The 11,878-nt window shown below is 40.0% G+C and overlaps 1 protein-coding gene across 3 annotated transcripts in view; it reads right to left on the minus strand.

The window, feature by feature from the left end:
• The window catches only part of LOC133053662 (zinc finger Y-chromosomal protein), a 67,726-nt gene extending 57,351 nt beyond the window's left edge, over positions 1 to 10,375 (minus strand). For 2 of the 3 annotated variants that reach the window (XM_061138180.1, XM_061138181.1), the window contains exon 1: positions 9,907 to 10,365. The gene's annotated coding sequence lies outside the window, so the exon portion shown is untranslated. Of the gene's footprint in view, positions 1 to 9,906 lie in introns of all 3 variants that reach the window. The other variant, XM_061138182.1, reaches the window with a different exon arrangement.
• Between the last annotated feature and the right edge of the window lie 1,503 nt (positions 10,376 to 11,878).

Below are 11,878 nucleotides of genomic sequence, written 5' to 3' on the forward strand. Positions count from 1 at the left end.
TTGTCTCCTGTGTTGCAGGCAGATTCTTTACCCTGTTTGAGCTACAGGGATGGGGGGATAACGTATAATGTATGTATAATTACATTATCCGACTTTGCGACCCAACAGAGTGCAGCATGCCAGGCTTCCCTGTCTATCACCAACTCCCAGAGCCTGCTTAGACTCACATTTGTTCAGCTAATTGGTGATGCCATTCACCCATCTCATCCTCTGTCATTCCCTTCTCCTGCCTTCAGTCCTTCCCAGCATTGGGGAAATCTGTCCTGAATATTCATTGGAAGGACTGATACTGAAGCTGAAACTCCAATACTTTGGCCACTTGATGAAAAAACTGACTCACTAGAAAAGACACTGATGCTGGGAAAGACTGAAGGCAGAAGGGAAGGACAGAGAATGAGACAGTTGGATGGCATCACCAAGTAGATGAACATAAGCAAGCTCCAAGAGTTGGTGATGGACTGGGAAGCTTGGTGTGCTGCAGTCCACTGGGTCACAAAGAGTTAAGACATGACTGAGCAACTGGACTGAACTGATGGAAACAGACAAACCACTTTCATTAAAGGCATCCATGTGCTCATATACACTCTAAGTTTGAGGCAAATACAAAAAACTAGTAATTTTTTCAACTGAAAAAGCTAAAGAAGAAAGACAACTAAAACAATTCTAAAGAAGAGTATACTAAGATTTTATTACATAGTTAGTTTTAAAAACATTGTTTACAGACATGAACAGATAAATGGCACCAAACTAGAGGAACTTTAAATATACTTGAACTGAATTACAAATCAGTGGCAGAAAGGTTACTACATTAAAAATAGTGTCAGAATCTAACATCAAATATATATATATATAAAAATTCTAGATATGCTAATAATCTATACATACCTTTTTTTTTTTTTTTACTTTTTTAAAAGGAAACTTTAAAGAGCTATGGCAGGCAGGAAATTTACTGAAAAGAGAAAAAACATAAGTCATCCAAGATTTCTTTAAAATTATCTCACATTAACTTTCACTCAAAATATGGTAAAAACAAAGCTAAAAGAAAACTCACAAAATGAAAGGTTATCTGCAGTGTAAGTAATCAGCAAATCACTTTTACACAAACATAAAATTAAAACTTTAAAATCAGTAAGAAAAATGTGTCAATGGAAGGTAGCCAAGATGGAGTAGGAAGAACCTCAGCTCAGCTCCTCTCATGGGCACTCCAAAATTTTATCTATTTACAGAATAAGTACTGATTAGAAAAACTGAAAGATTAGATTCCACAACTAAAAATATAAAGTAAGAACTATGATAAGACAAGAGAGAAGGGGTGGATATACAGAACCATCAGGACCTACACATATCCCTAAGTAGATGATCTGGAAGTGGCAGGATAATCACAACTGTAGAACCAAGGAAGAAAGAACTGAAGCACCACATCAGGCTCCACAGCCAGTGACTCTTGCGCTGGCAGTACAAGTACCCAGGATACTTGGCTTTGAAAGCCAGTGGACCTTACTTTAAGGAGACCCAGAGGGCTATAGGAAATAAAACTCCCTTCTTAAAAGGCACAAACAGAAGCAGAAGTTTGAAAGACACCTAGGTCAGAACAGCCTGCTGATACCTAATTTTGGGAGACTCCCCCAGAGAGGCAGGAGGCAAATGGGAGCTCAATCTGGAAACATAGTCACTGGAGGAACCCATTTTGGGGAGCTTTGTTCTACCATGCAGTTGTGGTGCTGGCAAGAAGCATCTTTCTGAAATCCTCCTTCGAGCTTATTAGAACCAGCACCTGGCCTGTCCACCAGTCTGGCAGGACCATTACTTGGAAGTTCCATGCTAAGGAACTAGCCAGGAGAGGACACAGCCCCACAATCAGGAGACCAGCTACCATAAAGTTCTTGACCCTACAGCTGTCCTGGGAACTGACCCCCAATACAAGTGCATCGGCACTTACCATGAAACCCCAGACTGGGAACCCCAAAGGACTTCACAGCCAGCCATCCAGACCAGGGCCTGCCATCACCAATTCTAGGATACCTAAAGCTCTCCTACCAGAGACCAGGGACTCAGTTCTGCCCACTACTGGACCAGCACCAACCCCAAGACCTGCTAATACTCCACAGCCAAATGTCCCTATTAAGCCAGACACATCTCTGAGTACCCAGCTGTTTCTGTATAAGGCAGAGCCTGGCAAGCAACAACACCAGAGGCAAGCATTCCTACCAGATGACCCATAGCAGTCACCCTGGCATAACAAAAGGACTCATATAGCCCACAATGGAAGCATGCCTACAGCATACAGCCTGGTAAACAGAGAGAAGTCAGGTCTGCTGGGACCCATAGGATATCTCCTAAAAAAGTCCACTTATCCAAAGTCAGGAAACATAACCAAATCACCACGTGTGTTGAAGTAAAACCTCAAGGGGAACTAAATAAATTGGAAACAGACAATCTACTCAATAAAGACTCAAGGAAATGATCACAAAGATGATCAAACAACTTAGGAGAAAAACAGATGCACAAAGTGAGAAGTCACAAGTTTTTAACAGCCAGGAAATATAAACAATGACCAAACAATAATACAACAATGGTAGAAAGAATCAACAGCAGATTAGATGATACAGAGAAATTAGTGAGCTGGAAGAAACTAGTTCAAATCACTGATGCTGAACTGAAAAAAGAAAAAGGAATGAAAACAAATAAGAATAACTCGTGTTGGATAACTTCAAGTGTACTGATATTCACATTACATGGAGTCTCAGAAGAGACTGAGAAAGAGCAGAGAACATATTTGAAGAGCTAATAACTTTTCTAATGTGGGAAACAAAACAGTCACCCAAGTCAAAGATGCAGGGGATCCCATAAAGAATAAACCTAAAGAGGAAAACACCACAAATTAAAATGGTAAAAGTTAAAGACATAGTATCAAAAATCATGGGGCTTCCCTCATTGTCCAGTGGTTGAGACTCCACGCTCCCAATACAGAGAACCCATATTCAATCCCCGGTCAAGGAACTAGATCCCACATGCTACAACCAAGAGTTCACATGCCACAACAAAAGATACCAGGTGGTGCAACTAAGTCCTGGCACAGCCAAATAAGTAAATACAAACAGGCAAATTAAATACAACAGTTACATACAAGGAAATTTCCTATGTTTATATGACTCATCTATAACTGCAAGAACAATACAATTGGGAAAAGAGAGCCTTCTCATAAAAACCGTTGAAAAAACTGCACAACTACATCCAAAATAATCAAACTGGACTACTGTCTCACATCATGCACAAAAAAACCCTTGGTACTTCTAAAGATCTAAAGGTAAGACCTGAAACCATAAAGATTCCAGAAGAAAGCACAGGGATTAAGCACTTTGGCACCCCTATTAGTATTTCATATACATATTTCTCTCATAAGGGAAGTAAAAAAACACAAATCTGGAATGACATTACACTATTAAGCTGCTGCACAGCAAAGAAAAATTATCAACAAAATGAAAAGGTCTGTAGCTGAATGGAAGAAGACATTTGCAAATGATATCCCTGATATGGAGTTAATGTCTAAAATGCAAAAAAAAGAAAGAAAAGAAAAAGTCACATACCAAAAAAAGGAGGGAAAAAACCAACCCACAAACTACCCAATCAAAAAATGGGCAGAAAATCTGAATAGACATTTTTCCAAAGAACACATACAGACAGTCAACATACACATGAAAAGATGTTCAACATGACTAATTATTAGAGGAAATGAAATCAAATGAAATCAAATCAAATGAAATAGCACACACATCAGAAGAGCTAATACCCAAAAGCCAACAAGTAAGTGTTGGCAAGAATGTGGAGAAAAGTGAACACTTTTGCACTGTTGGTGGGAACATAAACTAGTACAGCTACCATGAAGAGAAGAATGAAGATTCCTCCAAAAATGAAAAATAGATTTGCATAAGACCCAGCAATTCCACTCCTAAATATTTATTAAAATAAAACACTAATTAGAGGAGATACATATATCCCTATGCTCACTGTTGCTGCTGCTGCTGCTAAGTCACTTTAATCGTGTCCGACTCTGGGACCCCATAGACGGCAGCCCACCAGGCTCCCCCATCCCTGAGATTCTACAGGCAAGAACAGTGGAGTGGGCTGCCACTTCCTTCTCCAATGCATGAAAGTGAAAAGTGAAAGTGAAGTCGCTCACTGCAGGAGTATTTAAATCAGCCAAACATAAAAGGAATCTAAGAGTACAATCAGATGAATGGATTAAAATGATGCATGGATTAAGATATAGCACATCAGCCATATAAAAGAATAGATTTAACTACTTCCATTTGGGACTATGTGTAAAACAGAGGATACCAGAATTAGTCAAACATCACAAATACTGTGTGATTTCTCTTATATGTGGGCTCTAAAAAAACAAATTAACAAACATAAAAAAAGAACAGTGACAGAGAAGAAACAAGTAGTTATATGGATGAAAGATGGAAAAAGGAAGCAAACAGGTGAGGGAGATTAAGAGGTAATAATTTATAGGGGCAAAATAAATGAATTATAAGCATGAATAATACAGTATGGGAAACAGAGTCAGTAACTGCAGTATCTTTGTGTGGCAAAAGACTGTAACAAGACTTACTGTGATAATCACACTGAAATGTAGACATTAAGTTGAAACATTATAGATTGTGTATTGATGATCTAACATAGTGTTGCAGGTCAATTATAACAAACTCACAGAAAAAGAGATCAGATTTGTGGTTACTAGAAGCAGTGACTGGGGAAGAGGCAAGCGGACAAAGGCAGTCAAAAAGTACAAACTGCCACTTATAAGTAAGTACTAAGGATGTAACATACAGCATGATAAATGTAATTGAAAACTGCTATATGTTACATATGAAAGTTCTCAAGAGACTAAATCCTAACAGTTATTATCACAAGTAAAAACATAATTTTTCCACTTATTTAACTATATTATCTGTGAGATGACTGGTATTCAATGAACTTACTGTGATAATTTTTTCATAGTACATGAAACTCTGTTGCCTTAAACTTACACAGTGCATAATAAAACTGGAGGAAGACAAACAATGGGTCACGAATTTAAATAAGCAATTCACTGAACAGGACAAATAGCCAATAAATATACATACATTTTAAAAAAGCAGTTCCACATGACCAATATTCTGTTAAATGCGAAGTTTAAACAACACTTCATTTAAAACTAATCTATAACTTACTAATGCTAACATTTGTACCAAAGTATTTTCATAAAAACTGGATTTCCTGTAAATCTATGCAGCTTAAGAGAGGCTGCTGTATTCCCCTATCCACTACCTCATTTGTTTCAAAACACAACAGATCATATTGGCCTACCACACTACTACACTACAGTTACAGGAGAAGGAGAGTAAAGAAGTTAAAACAGTTATTAATATTTTTATGAAAAAACGTAAGTTTTTCTCTCACGACACCCTAAAAAAATATTAGAGATACTCAGGGATTCCTAGACCACATTCCAGGTACCACTAATCTAGATCCTTATGTAAAATTAAGTGTCTAGCAAAATGTGACTGTGTGACTTAAATGAAAAAATACTAAATAAAACATTTAATGGGACACATTTTCAGTAAGCGTAAAGCACAGAGATCATTTTGGGTATACAATGCCAAGGACTTTGGGTATACAATGCTTCTGGGGAAAAAAAAAAGAACTGAGATTAAGGAAGACAGTTAAGTGAATCCTTTAAAAGGACTTGTTTTAAAATATATAAATATTTTATAAAATGTACTGACATAGGGCTTCTCTCAAAGCTCAGCCAGTAAAGAATCTACCTGGAATGCCGGAGACGAGGGTTTGATCCCTGGGTCAGGAAGATCCCCTGGAGAAGGAAACTGCAACCCACTCCAGTAGTCTTGCTTGGAGAATCCCATGGACAGAGGAGCCTGCCAGGCTACAGTCCATGGAGTTGTCAAGAGTCAGGCATGCCTTAGCAACTAAATCATCACCACTACTGAAAAATACTAGTAATGGACTACGTTTTTTCTTATCATCTTTCCTGGTGGCTCAGACAGTAGTAAAATGTCCTCATCCAAAGCGGGAGATGGAGATTCAACTTGAGCATCAGGAAAAGCCCCAGAAGGACATGGTAACTCCTTCTAGTACTCATGCCTGGGAAAACCCATGGACAGAGCAGCCTGGTGCTCTACAATACAAGGGGTTGCAGAGTCATCCACAACTTAACCAGTAACACTTTCACTATATTCCTATCTGGTGAAGTGTAGGAGAGTGGAGCAGGGAGGGAAGTTTACTCCTGGCTCCCATTTGAACTAAGTGCCTTCAAGAAGTGGACACAGTATGTGCTATTATTTATACCCCTGTCAAAAACACAACATATCTATTAATCTAGTTTATTTCAATTGCTAAGCTATTCAACTTTATATAAATCTCTGCATTTAATCATTCAAATAACATTTATTGAAAATAATGTCAGTGTGCCAGATCCTTTTACTAGGGAGACAAGATGAGTATCTGTTACAAGTAGGACCTGTTCAAAGAAAACAAACTTGAACCAGAGATAGAATATAATAGATTTAATAGGAAATTAAAGATGTCTATATCGTTCTATGTGACAAAGAAGAAAGCAAGGTCTGGAATACTGAAGTCACAAGCAGAAATCAAGAAGCAGCAGTTGTTTCAGGGATTCCATGGAGAAACAGGTTTCCAACTCAATACTGAGCACCTAACAGATGTCAAATAACATTTCATTGTAGCTAGGTTAAGTACAGCAGGTCAAGAAGGCAAATGAGATGTTCAAGAGGCAACTAGAAAAGCTAGGTGAGACATTTAAGCAAGAGTGCAAGCATAATAAGGGACAGTAAGCCAGGGAGGACGACTGGAGGAAACAAGAGAGAACTGATCTCAAGGGAGAGTACACATTTAGGTTTGGGAAAGAACCACAACTGACAAACAAGAAACAGTTTCTGAAGCACAAAACACTTATGTGACACACCAATATACTGTGGAACAGTTTTGTAATGTAGGAAACAATGAATTCAGAAATATGTGGGATAAAAAATAAAAGAAATTATTTTTATAAGATTAGAGAACCCAAGAAAATTTTAAGGAGAAATGAATCAGCAGAATATGTTAGGCTAGATATTCTGCAACAAAATAAAATGTATGAAAATCTACGTAGAAATAGAGGAAAAGCGTGAGGTTGTAGAGAACACACTTTTACATCAAATGACATCTACGTTTCTCACCTAAATATTTCAACAAAATTTCAAACACTGGGTTGAAACAAATTTTTTAAAGGTTTGTTACTGCCAATGAGCACAAATAATGTAAAGAAGATATTGTGAGCATATAAATTAAAACACGGTCAGAGAAAGCATTCACAAAAAAAATTTAAGGAAATTTGCATCTATTTGAAAAGCATACATAAATCCAAATAGTTGGCTAATAAAGTGTTCTACCTATAATCAAAGTTCATCCCTTTAAGCAAAAAACATTTTATATTTAATCGTTTCTAATGGAAATGCTTTAAAGTAATACACTTACCTGTCCTCTTAATTAAACATATTAGTCTAACATACTCTTAATCTTGAACAACCATTGTTGCTGTACTGGAACATCTGCTGCTGCTGTACTGTGCAACATACAGTTCTATCTTCTTAAGAGTTGTTTCCCAGCTGTCAAGATAATAAAGCAACTACTTCTACAATTTATGTTTGTCCCTCACACCTCAGCAGCTAGGAGATATTAGCAACTTCTCACGCTTCCCATCTGTCTCCTTCAATTGAGCTTCTAAAATTTTTTAAACGTGACGTTTCATGATAAATGTGGTAATCCTTCTTATGGAATGAACACCATTGTTGCAAGTCTAGAAAACATGCTTTCTGAAACGTGCATCTAGAAGAGTCATAAATTAATACACGAGCCTTAAAGCTTAGTTTAGAGTACTATTTTCATAAAGGGAGTTGCTTTCACCAGTGGATAGAAAATCTGCACAAGGCTATATGATGGTCATTCATTGCGCTCTTAGGAATTACTCTTGTTTTTAAACTGACCAAACAATTCCTGTAATTTTCAACCACTGTTAGGTAAAATTTTGTTCCCTACAGAAGCCTATTTCCAAGCCAAACGTTAACTGGTGCTAGAACTAAAAAGAGAAGATACTAAGGAGAGATGAAATAAAAAAGCAGCAATACTCAGTAATTTTTCTACCAACGAAAACACTGATCAACCTACCAGTTTCCATTACGTCTCAATTTTAAAAGTTCTGCAATGATTAGACTTAGAACTGCTAAATGAACATGAAGCAGAGTATAGGTGTTCCATCAGTTTGCAACTTTAAAATGAATCTACCTTTTCTAATCTCAATTTCCAGTACTCCCCGACTTACACCATCCACGCTGGTCCAACTGTAATTTGTGGTGTCTTCTGAACACAGTTCATACTTAACATTTGCCCTTCTACCACTCCTAACTCACCTAATTAAGTTCCACAAATTTTCAACACGTAGTTTTGAAAATAGAGAACCTCTTACTTCAGGAACTCCTTTCTAAAGTTGCAAATGAGGACTTCCTATGCCTATGAAACTCCAGCAAACATCATCTTATTTTAGAAACTTTGTCAATCTTTACTTAGTTAACCGCAAGTTCACATGCGCTTCATTTTACCAATAAACCGGCCTACCATTAAGTCTAAAGTACAAAACAACGCAGTTATTATTGTAAAACTTTTCAAATAAGGGGAACAGGAGACTACAAGAACCCGTAAACACTGTATCACATTTTATTGTACTTCAGTAAGAAAATCCTATTTCCAAAGTTTAACATATAGCACAAAATCAACACAAATCGCTTAAACGCAGTTTACCGGTTAAGCGGAAAAAAGGCTTCAAATTTTGCTTTCCAGCAATTTGCATCTTGTGACATAAAAAAAGAGTACTGAGCCATTTTTTCCCCCTCCATCAAATTTAATTTTTATTACTGAAAAAGGGAGGCAAATTTTGGAAAACCGTATGGAAGACACCCCCAAGATTCATCAACTACTGTACTTAAGTAAAACAAAATTTCTGAGACTGTCTTTGTGAGACCATGAGCCTGGACGGCCATTGGGTTTAACTGCGCTCGGATAACTACAAACCAGGGCGGCAAGTCGCAGGCTCGAGCTACTGGCGGTTCAGTCAAAAAACAGCTGAAGCAGTCAGCCAGTTAACGGGCTACGGCAAACAACGCAGGGAGGTGGCGCTACCGCCGAGCGCCTAGAGCCCGAGCGTCCATCATGGCGACGAGAAGAATAGCCGCTTCCGGGAGCGAGCACGCCCCTTCCGCGCGCAAACGCCGCCGTGCCAAGCCTCTGGGACCCGAAACCGGAGTCGAAGTGGGAGCCGGACCGCCACCGCCGGCTCTCCAACCCCCCCTCGTGGGCTGTAACGGAATTTTCTCCTCGGAGGCCGCATTCAAAATGGCGGCTCCCCTTCCCTGCACCTCCTCAACCACCCCTTCAAGAGGCGTAAATTCGCCACCATCTTGTCCCCCTCTGCCCCCCTTGTTGATATTTACATAGCGAAAATCAGACCGGCTGGCCTGCGGCGTTCACCTCACGCTGGCAACCATCGCCTCCTTGCTAGGCCTAGCTCCCGCGCGGTGCCCTGGGAGAACTCGGCGCCGACCTAGAGTCCTTCAGCTGTATCCCTGGGCACCGGGCAACTCTTCCCCAACTCCCGCCCGTTTGCAGAGCGCGCCTCCGCCGCCGCGCTCCTCCCCTGGCCTAACTGCAGCCTCCTTGGGGCCTACTCGGCGCCGAAAACGACACCCCTCAGCCTAGCACTGAAGGGCGTCAGGCGTGCCGCCACCTAGGCCAAGACCAGGCCTCCCACTCGGACTAGGCCCCGCGGCCTTGGCCGCGCCCCAGACTCACCAGACACGGGTGCGGGCGGTGGGTGACGGTGGCGGGTGATGCAGGCCTCCTTTCTCTGGAGCACTGGGCCGGGCTCCTACTGGCGGGGCGGGCGGAGGAAGGGAGGAGGGGCCGAGTTCGGAGCTGACAAAAAGCGGCCCAGCTCCCCGGCAAAGGCCCGCCGTCAGCACGTCACGTCACCGCCCGGGAGAGAGACACAGGAAAATGCGGAAGGGTAGATAGACCCCTCTGTCTCAACCAAGTTGGTCCTCTGGAGTCTCGTGTCGAAGCCACTCAGGTCCCGCAACCCGAGAGCCCCGTGGTCTCGCGGCAAGGTCTGAGGCAGACCGTATAACAACGTTCTTATTTTCTCCTCCTCCGCGCTCCCGCCCGCCGCCGCAGCTCAGATCGTAAAGCCGACGCAGGGCCGCCGTTCATCGACCCCGCGGAAAGACAGGCGATTCACACCTGGCCCGATCTGGTTCTACCCAGAGACGTATCGCGTCCCAGCGCGGGGCCTGGCCCAGCTGCCTGCTTAGGTGTTTGGAGTTGTCAAACCCCTGCCTGAAGTAAATTGTGTTATCTTGTAGCTAGAGAAGAAAGTTTAGTAACCCATTCTATATCCTATCTTTGCTTGAAAAGAAAACATTTGTAATAATATGAAAATAGGCATGCCAATCTGGGTGTGGGCAAGAGAACGCGGCTTATTCTAGAACAACTATCAAACCATTTCATCTTTATAAAATCATATAGAACCTAAATGACTTGAATGTCATGTAGAAAAGAATTAAACTTTCAGTGATTCTGCACGTTTCAGTTAACAATTTTTAATTGTATGTAGTAGAGTCTACGTTATGTACCTTGTGTTTGAAAATTTGTAAGCCTGCTGAAGTTAAGTCCTTTGATAAAATTTAAATATTTTTAAATAGACACATCGTAATTCGCTGTTTTTTAAGAAAACAGCATAAACAGGTAAATGTTGAACAGCATAAACGTTGTCACTGTAAAATCTATTATAATAAGCAGACATTTATCAGCTCCAAGACCGTGTATTTTGTGTTTTTATTTGTGTTTTAAATTTGTTATTTTCCACACTAAACTTTGAATCCAAGCTTTGAATGTTATTAGTAAAAAGGCAAATAGCGGGATCTTACAGCACATTATTGTGGAATACAATATGCTGTATACTTTCTCAGTATGGACCTAAATGATGAAGATATAATCAACAATTCGAGGGTGGAAAATGAACAAAATAGTGGAGAAATGTCTTTAAAGTGTAGCAGCCTAAAAAACATATTATCAAAACTCCCAGAATGCGAGTTGTCCTGCCCTCATATACTTTAAAATCATGAAATGCTTTATTAAAAAAGTACATCAAAAATCATCTCTGGGAAAATTTCTGGATGATAATTTTCAAAGCCACAGCTTATTTTGTTTTTGTATTTTCCAAGTGAGTAAATTTTGTTCTAGAAATAACAAAAGACAACATATGTTTGTTTCTAGAAAACCACAAAACACTGATATATTTTCACAGAAAGGAGAAAAAATATTTTCAAGTGAAAGAAACTAGCATAACTTCAAACAATTAACATAATTAACACTGGTAACTAACATACTTTCAAAATAATAACAACCAGTGTTTAAATATTTCCAAAGAGCTCCTTTAGTATTAAGGTAACAATGAGACCTGACATATTTTCAACTGTAGCACCATAATCAGAACACAGAAAGATGTCAGCATTCTTGTTAGATCTCTGAAGTGTTAGTCACTCAGTTGTGTCTCTCTGACCCCGTGGACGGCAGTCTCCCAGCCTCCTCTGTCCAAGGGATTTCCCAGGCAAGAACACTAGAGTATCCCCTTCGCCAAGTGATCCTCCCTACTCAGGGATCAAACCCAGGTCTCCCCCATTGCCTAGAGCAGGCAGATAAATTCCTTACCACTGAGCCAACAGGGAAACCCCATGATTACAAAAGCAACTAGTATGACCATTAG

This window comes from Dama dama, chromosome Y (assembly GCF_033118175.1).
Source record: "Dama dama isolate Ldn47 chromosome Y, ASM3311817v1, whole genome shotgun sequence".
Taxonomy (NCBI): domain Eukaryota; kingdom Metazoa; phylum Chordata; class Mammalia; order Artiodactyla; family Cervidae; genus Dama; species Dama dama.